The 12,464-nt window shown below is 39.9% G+C and overlaps 1 long non-coding RNA gene across 1 annotated transcript; it reads right to left on the bottom strand.

Moving 5' to 3' along the window:
• Window positions 1-330: 330 nt before the first annotated feature.
• On the bottom strand, window positions 331-12,087 carry LOC307173480. The gene is made up of 3 exons (XR_013823862.1): window positions 12,059-12,087; window positions 7,088-7,247; window positions 331-491 (listed from the first exon to the last, which is right to left on the bottom strand). It is a non-coding gene; the product is annotated as an uncharacterized lncRNA (long non-coding RNA).
• Between the last annotated feature and the right edge of the window lie 377 nt (window positions 12,088-12,464).

Raw genomic sequence — 12,464 nt, 5'->3', positions numbered from 1 at the left:
CATCCACTGTCCCGTGACTTTAACATGATTCCTTCTGCTTTGGCTTTTAAACTGATAAGATGTTGTGTGCTGTTTCTGTTGTTTACTGTGTGTTTTGTACATGTTTACAAATTTTATGCTGCACCAAAAATTACCCTTTGGGCTTATAATAAACTTTGAACTTGAACTTGGATAATCAAATAAACTAAGTGTTCATCTTATAATATTATAGCAATACAGAAGGTATTCTTATGTTTACCTACTTCATACAAATCAGTGCAGATTTCACAGCAGAAAGACACATGAACCACGAGCTGAAGGAGCAGGTTTTATTATTTGGTTGGATAAAATAAGCTTTTTTGAACCATTGCTGACCCTCAGGCACTTTTGAAGAGCGTAATGTTTGTGTTGCCAACAGAGAAGTTGATGTAACTGTTTGTTTTATGAGTCACATAGAGAGCACAGTTCCCCACAATGCAGTTCCAGGTCCCCCCTTGCCTCTTATCAAATTCCTATATAGAAAGACACAGTATTAATGTTCCACAAACTCACATCAACAAAAAACTCTCAATCTCCACCATCAAACTCCTGACCAAAAAACAGCACATTTTCATAATACTGAAACAACTGCATTTCACTGAGACATTCAGTCTCACAGTACAACTCTAGAAAACCAACCTTTTTGATGTATTCAGCCATGTCACTGTGCTCCTCATACCGATTATAAGCCAGAGAAGCGACCTGAAGAGCGTCCTGCTGCAACTCATAACTCATGTCTGCTGTATGGGTCTTAATCTCTGGCTTCCCCATGATTGATGTGTTGCTGTAAGCACCGACTCTGTTTAAATGAGCAAATGCGACAGTAATTAAACAGGACAGAATCTGGAGATATACATTTTTTGTGATGGTCCGACAACTCTTCAAGACCTGCTGCCGTTTATGTGAAGGAATTACTGGCCCATAATACTATTATAAGATGCAACCAAACTTTAGTGTGACGAGTTGGAATTGTGGAGTTATATTAACAAAAGTTTGGGGTCGGTAAGATTTAAGTGAGGGTTCCCACGCTTCTTGAAAGTATTTCAGATACATGGATTCAAGGCTGGAAAAGTCTGTGAAAACAAAGATAGGTCTTTGAAAGTGCTTGAATTAAACTTAAACTAAATTGTTAGAGTAGAATGGTGCAATTACAAAAATTGGCCTTTATGCCGAAGCCAGAACGAAACAGCGCTACTGATTGGTGAAGGCAGGAGAAAAGCGGCATGAGCGGACGGATCATGATCAGGTGCAGGCAGCCTACATGATGAACACGGGAGAAGCGTGGAGATATTTAACTAGCTCAGTGCCAGGAAGAGCAAATTCAATGATGTTTGGTTCATAAAAATGGCTAATCAAAGTTCCAACGAATAATGCCTAATAAAATATGTTAGTGTTTATAAGCGCAGCGCTGCTTTGTTTAAGGAGGAAACTAATACAGTATTTCTGCTCTTCCAAAAGCGTAAGTGTTCTTAAAGTCCCCCTGTGGTGAAAATCTAGCTCTTAAAGTTTACATGTCTTTATGGTGTTTTTAAGACAAACCATGTGTAAATTCATCACTCTCAGAAAAAAAGGTACAAAAGCTGTCACTGTGGCGGTACCTTTTCAAAAGGTACACCTTTGTATACCTAAAGAGTGCATATAAGTTCCTCAAAGGTACATATTGGTACCAAACGTGTACATATTAGTGCCTATATGGCACATATTAGAACCCTTTTGAAGGGTACTGTCCCAGTGACAGCTTTTGTACCTTTTTTTCTGAGAGTGATAAGTCGACACCATTGCTGAGTATTTCCTCCTTAAAACTGCAGTGAACCAAAGACAGTCTCAAAAACACACTTTGAAATCGCTGGTGTTTCTGACGTCACAAACTACCTTGTAACCAATCAGATCAACGTGTGATCGTCAACCAGTGGATTGAACATTCTTCAAAATATCTTCTTTTGTGTTCAGAAGAAGAAAGAAATTCATAGAGGTTTAAAACAACTTGAGGGAGAGTAAATGATGACAGAATGTTCATTTTTGGGTGAACTGTCCCTTTAATGACAGACGCAGCTCAGCTTCATGGGATGTCCCCGTCCCACCATTTCAAAATCAAACCTACGCTCTCTTATCAGAAATAGATAACCAATAACATGGCATGACTGCTGACTGACAAGCTAACTATTCATGAGCTGTAACTCTTAGAAATTGGTACCAGAGATACAAACTGGTGTTGATATGTTGGACACTAATGACGTGTCATTCTAGTTAACAGTTCAGTAACAGTTAGCCTGATCGCTCTCTACTTACCTTGATAATGATGGACAAATTCCTCGAGGAAAAATGTATATCCTTTATTGATTTTTTTCTTTTTGGTGACGGAGTTTTCCTCCACGAGTCTCGTAACGTCGGCAAATGTAATATTTGTCCGTTAAATATTAAAATCCGTTATAGCGAAGAGAGTAGATTGTCTGATACTTTTTCTCTTGCACAATAACTGGGAATACCTTTCGCTTTCACACAGTAACTGGGAATACCTTTCGCTTTCACACAATAACTGGAAACACGTAATCGTTCCGGAAGCTGAGTTACGCTCAAGCTTCAACAACACATCAGAAAAACATACCCGGGCAATCACAAAACAGACCTGAACTGATGTGTGGGAATTTTAAAGTATATTAAAATAGAAAACCATTATTTTAAATTGTAATAATATTTTAATAATATTTATATAAATAAATACACTTTTATTATACATTTATATAGGCCTACGCATGTAATAATATTTTATAACTTAATTATTTTATTGCTCAATTATTATATGCACTATACTCTGTGAGAATATTGAGCTCATACTCGAGGAGGAGAAAAAACAGCTCAGATTTGTTCAAAGACTCAAACTGAGCAATAATATGCAATTTGCTGCAGATGCTGATACAGTATTTATATGGCATAAAAGTAAGATGAAATTCTGATTCTTGCACTCAGCACTAGGGATGGGGAAATGAAGCCTCGTGATTCTCACTGAGGCTTTCCCCTGACTGTTCGGGGAAAAGATTCAAAGCTTCGAGAGTGTCGAGAACAGCGCCATCTGGTGCTTCTTTAAAATAAATGTGTTAGAAGCTCTGGCAGATGAAGCCATAGATATCATATAAAGGCCTTTATATCAACCTTTATATGATATCTTTGGATGAAGCAACCACAACACACTCCATAGTTTCAATGTTATGTGTACAAATAAAAGCCTTACATGTTTGGGTTTTATTTGTTCATTAAATAAATCAATTTTCTCTCCTCACAAACCCATCAACCAGGGGTGCGTTTCCCGAAAGCATCGTTGGCCAACCATGGTCGCAAGTTCCGTCGTTACCAATAGAGTTCAATGGACATTGCGATGAACTTGCGACCATAGTTGGCTAACGATGCTTTCGGGAAACGCACCCCAGACTGAGTCAACAATAGGCTTGTTTGAGATGAGCAAAATCTGCGCAGAATCGATCACCGGTGATCAGCGCAAGATGCATGCCGGTTAGAAATGTGTCCGAGTGCGGTCCGCCTTGCTCTGATGTCATGCTGACGTATGTCAAAAATCTCTCGCGAGCGCAAGGCACACCTGTCGGATTCTGCAGTCGAGCGCAGTTGCTCTCCACCGACTGCGCTGATCAAAAGCATGATGGGAAACGACTTACTGATGACACAGCTTAATGTTCATTGGTTTAAACAACCGTGATGTAATTGTTCTCTTTTAAAATGTTTGATTTTAAAACTCCGATATCATGTTTTATGTGTAAACGTTATGTGTGAATATTCCCAAACTATCTAACAGTGCGATCTCTATGGGTTATGCAATGTAATTTTTATTAAAAAAACAAAAAAAACACATGTCTGTATTAAAGAAAAAAAGACTGATAAACATGTATTTGGAATGGAATTAAATAAGTAGGCTACTTTGGGTGTCTTGTTCATTATATTTATTTTCATATAAAAGCAACAGAACTTAAATTCCATCCAGTTTATTAGCAACACCGCTAATATCCGCCTTTGATCTCACAGGTGTCAGATCCACTGCGAGAAGAGAGAACTGTCCGTCTTGCCTGCGCTTTTTTCACTCCTCCTCTCACTGCAGCCGCCTACTCTCGCGTACATTTCAGGCGAGGCAAGGCGCATCTCAAACAAGCCTAATGACTCGTTAAATAGGCCTATTAAGATCTGGGGTTTCGAGCCTTCTGACACCCAAAGCGAAACGCGCACGTGATTGGACAGAAAGTGAGGCTTCATTTGTCGTCGATCACGTGACTCTAGTAAACCAATACACACCCTGATACGGGGCTTCACTAGAAATTAGGCTTGTTTGAGATGCGTAATAAACTGGATGTAATTCAAGTTCTGTTGCTTTTATATGAAAGTAAATAAAATGAACAAGACACCCAAAGTACTTGTTATTTAATTCCATTCCAAATAGCCTACATGTTTATCAATAATTTTTTCTTTAATACAGACATATGTTTTTATTTATTTTATTTTTTTATAAAAATGAAATTGCATAACCCAAAGATATCGCTGTGTCAGATAGTTTGGGAATATTCACACATAACATATCGGCTACACATAAAACATGATATTAGAGTTTTAAAATCAAACATTTTAAAAGAGAACAATAGCCTACATCACAGTTGTTTAAACCAATGAGCATTAAGCTGTGTCGTCAGCAAGTCGTTTCCCATCGTGCTTTTGATCAGCGCAGTCGGTGGAGAGCAAAATGCGCCCGACTGCAGAATTCGACACGTCCGCCTTGCGCTCGCGAGAGATTTTTGACATACGTCAGCATGACATCAGAGCAAGGCGGACCGCACTCGGACACATTTCTAACCGGCATGCATCTCGCGCTGATCACCGGTGATCGGTTCTGCGCAGATTTTGCTCATCTCAAACATATGGCGTTATTTTCCTGTCAAATGTCGAGAGTGCAATATTGTAGCGCGAAAGTACATTAATATAATGCGCGAGCGCGAATCTCTCTGCCGCGTGCGCTCTCAGATACACGCTGCTCTTGTAAGAATTTTCTCTGGGCTCGCTCAGAGAATATGCCTGCACTTAAAACGTGTTCAGTGCAATCGCGAATCTCTCCTCTTCGCTTAAAGTAAGCATGTATGTGCTTAGACTGTGTCCCGTGCTTTCGCGCATGCCTAAGTACTCTTCTCTTCGATTTCTTTCTCTTTGCTCTTGGCATAAACGCTGTCAAAACAGCAACAACCAATCAGAAATAGGATTCAACGACTGACCAATGAAAACGCGACATCGTACATGGAATCTTGAGAGGAATCTACAGAGGCTCTCCAACCTGTGTGAAACAGAGGTCATGTGACTTCACTTACAACAGATATAGGCCCTGTCCCAAATGGCACACTTAATATGCACTTTCGGTCTTGTGTACTTACAATGGCTGCCGCGTGCGTGTGTCCGTTAGGATGTCCCATTTGTCATTTTAGGCCTCAGAAGGGTGCTCGCGAGCGGTCGATATGCGTCCTCGATGCACACTTTTGCTGAGCCTGCACTGATGCGGACTCGCAGCAGACTTCTTCCCGACAGTCAAAGTGGCATTACGTCACGATTCACGAAAGTGCAGACTCGTAGGAAGACAACGAGCCCGACAGTCAAAGTGGCATTACGTCACGATTCACGAAAGTGCAGACTCGTAGGAAGACAACGAGCCCGACAGTCAAAGTGGCATTACGTCACGATTCACGAAAGTGCAGACTCGTAGGAAGACAACGAGTGCTTAGGGTGCCATTTGGGACAGGGCCAGAATCTCGAGCGAATGAATGAGTCTCTCACCCGTTGCTCCATAGTTTTCTTCGTCAACAGCCGCTTGCACCCCCTGCTGGCGAGACCGACTAACAGCTATGAGGATCATCAATCGGCAATCTACTGTTATTCCTGCCGTTCCTGGATGTCAAATGTTGAATTTTCTGTCGAATTTGAACCACTGAATTTGTGGAAGCGAATTTGTAAAGCGAAATAAAATGGACCGAAAATTGCCAGTTGAATATTATAGGTTGTATTTTTAAACAGAATGAACGTTTGGAAGTGAAATCTGAAAGGTGAATATGGATTATTGAATTTTTAATAATGAAAACAATGTGTGTGAAATGTTTTGAATTTAAATATTCACAGCTTAAATATACAACCATGTTGAATTTCAGCCCATAAAAATGCAAGCCCTGAAAATACAATGCTTTAAAATGCAAGCAGGGTTAATGCAATGCATATTTTTTCGAAGTAGTGCAATTCAACAAGCTTTTTTGTTTCAAAAACATTTGTCATTATTTTACTTCCATATTATCGGCATTAAGCAGAGCGGGTTATCAAACATTTTTGAACGGTTTGTTTTACAGAAAGCTAGATCTACTCTTGCAGATTCATCTCATCCACTGTCCCGTGACTTTAACATGATTCCTTCTGCTTTGGCTTTTAAACTTATAAGATGTTGTGTGCTGTTTCTGGTGTTTACTGTGTGTTTTGTACTTCATGTTTACAAATTTTATGTTGCACCAGAAATTACCCTTTGGGCTTATAATAAACTTTGAACTTGGATAATCAAATAAACTAAGTGTTCATCTTGAAATATTATAACAATACAGAAGGTATTCTTATGTTTACCTACTTCATACAAATCAGTGCAGATTTCACAGCAGAAAGACACATGAACCACGAGCTGAAGCAGCATGTTTATTATTTGGTTGGCTAAAATAAGCTTTTTTGAACCATTGCTGACCCTCAGGCACTTCTGAAGAGCGTAATGCTTAAGTTGCCAAAAGAGAAGTTGATGTAACTGTTCCATCTATATTGCACATAGCCTGCATAGTCTCCCACAATGCAGATCCAGGTGCCCCATTGCCTCTTCTCAAATTCCTATAAAGAAAGACAGTATTAATGTTCCACAAACTCACATCAACAAAAAACTCTCAATCTCCACCATCAAGCTCCTGACCAAAAAAACAAAACAAAAAAACAGCACATTTTCACAATACTGAAACAACTGCATTTCACTGAGACATTCAGTCTCACAGTACAACTCTAGAGAACCAACCTTTACGATGTAGCGAGCTATGTCACTGTGCTTTTCATACAGATTCAAAGCCAGAAAAGCGAACTGAAGAGCCTCCTGCTGCAACTCCTCACTCATGTCTGTATTATGGATCTTAATCTGTGGCTTCATCATGACTGATGTGCTGCCGTAAGCACCGACTCTGTTTAAATGAGCAAGTGCGACAGTAATTAAACAGGACAGAATCTGGAGATATACATTTTTTGTGATGGTCCGACAACTCTTCAAGACCTGCTGCCGTTTATGTGAAGGAATTACTGGCCCATAATACTATTATAAGATGCAACCAAACTTTAGTATGACGAGTTGGAATTGTGGCGTTATATTAACAAAAGTTTGGGGTTGGTAAGATTTTTTCATTTGTTTGGAAGAAGTGAGGGTTCCCACGCTCCTTGAAAGTATTTCAGTTTCAGACACGGATTCAAGGCTGGGAAAGTCTGTGAAAACAAAGATAGGTCTTTGAAAGTGCTTGAATTAAACTAAATTGTTAGAGTAGAATGGTGCAATTACAAAAATTGGCCTTTATGCCAAAGCCAGGACGAAACAGCGCTACTGATTGGTGAAGGCAGGAGAAAAGCGGCATGAGCGGATGGATCGTGATCACAGGCAGCCTACATGATGAACCCATGAGAAGCGTGGAGATATTTAACTAGCTCAGTGCCAGGAAGTGCAAATTCAATGATGTTTGGAGGTTTTGGATGTTTGGCTGATCAAAGTTCCAACTAATAATGCCTAATAAAATATGTTACAGTGTTTATAAGCGCAGCGCTGCTTTGTTTACAGAGGAAACCAATACAGTATTTCTGCTGTTCCAAAAACATAAGTGTTCTTAAAGTCCCTCTGAGGTGAAAATCCAGCTCTTATTGTTTATTACATGTCTTTATGGTGTTTTTAATAAGTTTTAAGACAAACCATGTGTAACTTCAAGTCGACACCATAGGCCTTTATCTCATTTTCTGGTTTCGGAACGTTCGAAATCGCCAAGCAGTGTCGGCCACTCGCAGTTCCGGTGGTTACACCTTTAGATGAAAAGTAGGTCAGTAAACTTAAATAAAATCGCGATATAGACCAGTGTCTGTCAATATTAAACCGCATAAAGACTATTTAAATAGGAATCATGCATGTTCTGTGTGTCTCTGTGAATGAATGGCACAGACGCGCTGTTTCATTTAGCCTACCACACACACTGAGGCACGCATGACGCTCGCGATGTTTTCAGCCTAACGTATATGAGGACATTAATGCACTTCATTAACACAGCTGCTCTGAGAGTCACTTCAGCAGCATTTTAGCTTTATTTGAGAAAAACTATCATATCATAAAACACAGAGAGACTCAAAGGTCTACACAGCAACCCGTCAAAATAAAAGTTTGGTTTTAAAGGGTTAGTTCACCCAAAAATGAAAATTCTGTCAGTAATTACTCACCCTCATGTTGTTCCAACCATGTAAGTCTTTCGTTCATCTTCGGAACACAAATTAAGATATTTTTGATGAAATCTGACAGAATTCTGACTCTTCCATAGGCTTCCAGAGTGACCGAAACTCGCCGACCCAGAATAGTTATTAAAAACATCGTTAAAATAGTCCAAGTGACTCCAGTGGCTCAATCTTAAGTATATCAAGCGATGAGAATACTTTTTGTGCGCAAAAACAAACAAAAATACCGACTTTATTCCACTATTCAATTCCTTCTCTCTGGGCCTCGTAGTGTTTTTGCGTAGCCCGTCTGTGTTGCACGTCATCACGCATCACACACATGAGCCTACGTGGTGACGTGCAACACAGACGGGCTACGCAAAAACACTACGAGGCCCAGAGAGAAGGAATTGAATAGTGGAATAAAGTCGGTATTTTTGTTTGTTTTTGCGCACAAAAAGTATTCTCATCGCTTGATATACTTAAGATTGAGCCACTGGAGTCACTTGGACTATATTAACGATGTTTTTAATAACTATTCTGGGTCGGCGAATTTCGGTCACTCTGGAAGCCTATGGAAGAGTCAGAATTCTGTCAGATTTCATCAAAAATATCTTAATTTGTGTTCCGAAGATGAACGAAAGACTTACATGGTTGGAACAACATGAGGGTGAGTAATTACTGACAGAATTTTCATTTTTGGGTGAACTAACCCTTTAACCTTTGAAGAAAGTTTTGCTTAAATCATTACATTTTAAATAATTGACCTTTCGCCGAGCCCCGCCCCCCTTAGTTACTGTTGCTACGTCCGACAAACAAATGGTCAAACACGACCAGCGCGACAGATTGCCATGACGGAAAGAGGTATACCCGTGCGTGTCAGTGACCTTTTTTGGAGCAATACCTCCGCGATATCCTCCAGATTGAGGCAAAAAGGGTTACAGTATGCAGTGGAGGGATATATTATAATATAAAAATACGCAATGAAGGAGACACGACTACTATCTACGTCTCTATCGAGGCTAATGCTTAACGTTACCGGTGTTCATACACATCATTTGTGATTATGACAAAGAACAAGGAAACAAGTGTTTAAAAGCATTGTAAGACACTTACTGTTGTGTTTTTGTGTGAAAGAATCTGAAAATAAATGTGCTGTCAGCAACAATTTCTTATGTGTGTTTTTTCGCATAACACGACTAAAATTTTAAATGCTGCAAAACACATGGGAGTTATATTCCCGATGCTGTAGTTTGTTTGATCAGTCACAGTATATCATTAATCAAGCTTAATTTGACTTTTCAACTACAATTAGGCAGGTGAACTGAAAGCTTTTACAATCTTTTAGCTATAACTTAGGCCTATATCATTGACAAATGTGGTGCATTTTATTCCAAAAATTGTTTTCTTTCTCAAATTCATGCTTCAAGTTGACAAAGCACAATAAACGAAATCACACAATAACTGTTTAACCAGACATAGCCTTAATTTGCATCTAAATAACTTTCATTGATTGTCTTTCATAATGCACTTAACTTACCATAATATTTATTAGGGGGACAACAGATCACAAAAATCGCGGTTGAGACCATAATATTTATTAGTGGGGCAACGGATCATAAAACTCGCGGTTCAGACAATATTATGTTTTTTGAGTTACAGATAGGAGTTTTTCAGATCAGAAAAACAAAACAAAAAAAACTTTAAGTAACTGTTAGCCATCGATACCACAGCCAGCAGACGTATTTATGCCTCGTAATGTTCGACACATTTAACTGGGATTGGGGCCGTCCACACTGTTTTATCCATTGTAGGCACCGCTCACGTTGTGTTTTCGGCTTTGGGAATGGAAAGAACACAACTCCTCCAGACAATCTCTCGGGGTATGTAGTCCGATTTACAAACGCCATGGGCGCACGCTTCACCATCTTGCTAATGTTTGTCGGACCTGCTCACATAGTAACGGTTGCTATGATGTGTGATTGGACAATGGCCGTTTTGGGGGAGGGGCCGGCGAAAGGTCAATTGGTTATAACAATTTAATTAAAATATATAAATAAAATATTTAATTTTTCGCGGCTACTTCTGGCGTTATATTGTGTTGCGATAAAGGCCTATTGCTGAGTATTTTCTCCTTAAAACTGCAGTGAACCAAAGACAGTCTCAAAAACATGCCGGTGTTTCTGACGTCACAAACTACTGTACCTTGTAAACAATCAGATCAACGTGTGATCGTCAACGAGTGGATCTCTGAGCTGAGTGAGTGAGTGGAGGCGGGGATCATTTGCATATTCATAAAACCATGTATACTAAATGAGGGGCTACAGGGGGACTTTAAAACCAGACTGAGGTCCCATGAGGGCACCCTAACAGTCTGAGCAGCTTTAAGAAAGCGAGTGATTAGAATATGGGACCCTAATGGTTGATCATTTACCTTTACAAGCAGAAATTTGCAGCCACATATATCTTTAGGGTAGAGGGTGCCTTACATAATACCATTGGCACAGGGCAGTGCTCTGGAATCAACCCTCTTAGTGTACACCAATCAGTGAAAAGCTTCGACCTACAAACATAGATATTCCTGGTGGAAGGTGCTCTCGAATTCAGGATTGTATTTTGCACCTTTATATCACAAGACCTCAACACTACTTCTGGCTCCTCAGCAGCCAGACAGCTGTAGCCGATCTGGGCTTGGGTGCCAAATCTGCCTCTGCAGTTGAAGGAGAAGGTCCGGTCTCCTGGCTCCAGGGCTCCCTATTGAGAAGCCTGCATAACATTGGGAACCATAGTCTCCATGGGCAGTTCGGTGCCACTAGGTGCTTCCTGTGGTGCCCCTGAAGTATCCTGTTGACAGTTGGGAGAGTTAGGGGGGTCGGGGGAAAGACATAAAGTAGAAGTTCTGGCCAGATTTGCTGTGCCACTGGACCAATTTGTACTTCTGTGTTGAACTCACGCTGTAGCTACGTCATAGGCTGTGTGTAGCACGCGTAGCCAACGGTGTACCCTGAAGTGCACTTCACAAAAATGTAACAACACGTCAATTCTACGCGTACCTACCGCAAGCGCTGTGATTGGTCTGCCAGAACCCCTCCCTCGGTTTTCACATGCTCCCTCTGCATGTGTAATTGCACGTCAACACGAACAACGATGCAGAAGTATAAATGAAAACAGACGCGTAGTCTACAGCAGAGGATACGGCGTAGGTCCAAAGTATAAATCCAAGTATAAATCAGCCTTTAGTTGTTCCATACGGCCACAACAGTACTGAAGCCCAAGCGAGAACACTCTTGGTGCACTAATCCTATAATGGTTTTTGACCAGAAGAACAAGAATTTTTTTTAGTGCTAAAGCCTCAGCTCACTGTTGATAGAAGCACCAGGAACCAGTACAGAACATCAAACGAGAAGAGCGGAAGCGAAAACACTTGTTATATGATGCAACTGAGAAATATATATAAAAATATAAAATAAAAAAAATAAAAAAACAGTTATGCAAAAGCTATGTGTAATGCTATGCTATCTTTAATGCTACTTACCCAAATAGAATGCTCAATATCAAACAAACAGCTGTGCGAGACATTCTGCCGATCTGTAACGAAAAAAAACATTATATGGTCGTTCCCGGAGTGAACACACAGTTCATGATAATTATTCAATATATGGCTTTCCACGGAGCGAAACCACTCTCGGATGCCACTAATACAAGTTTCATAAACTAAAAAGTCTCTGAGTCTTTAGGTTCGAGTCGTTCATTCATCACCTGACAGCAACATAGGCAGGGGTTTTCAAACCCATTGAATGTGGTAATAAAGAGTTGGTTAATGCATTAAACTCTGTCTGTATGATGGGGAAAACACTTTGATAAAGCAAAGATATTTGTTTACAGTGGATCTAATCTTCAGAAAATATTATAGCATATAATACAAAAAAATATTGACTTTT

The sequence above is a fragment of the Squalius cephalus genome (genome assembly GCF_949319135.1).
Source record: "Squalius cephalus genome assembly, chromosome: 16".
Classification (NCBI taxonomy): domain Eukaryota; kingdom Metazoa; phylum Chordata; class Actinopteri; order Cypriniformes; family Leuciscidae; genus Squalius; species Squalius cephalus.
The sequence above is the reverse complement of the archived record's forward strand: the minus strand, read 5'-3'. Positions and strand labels throughout refer to the sequence as shown.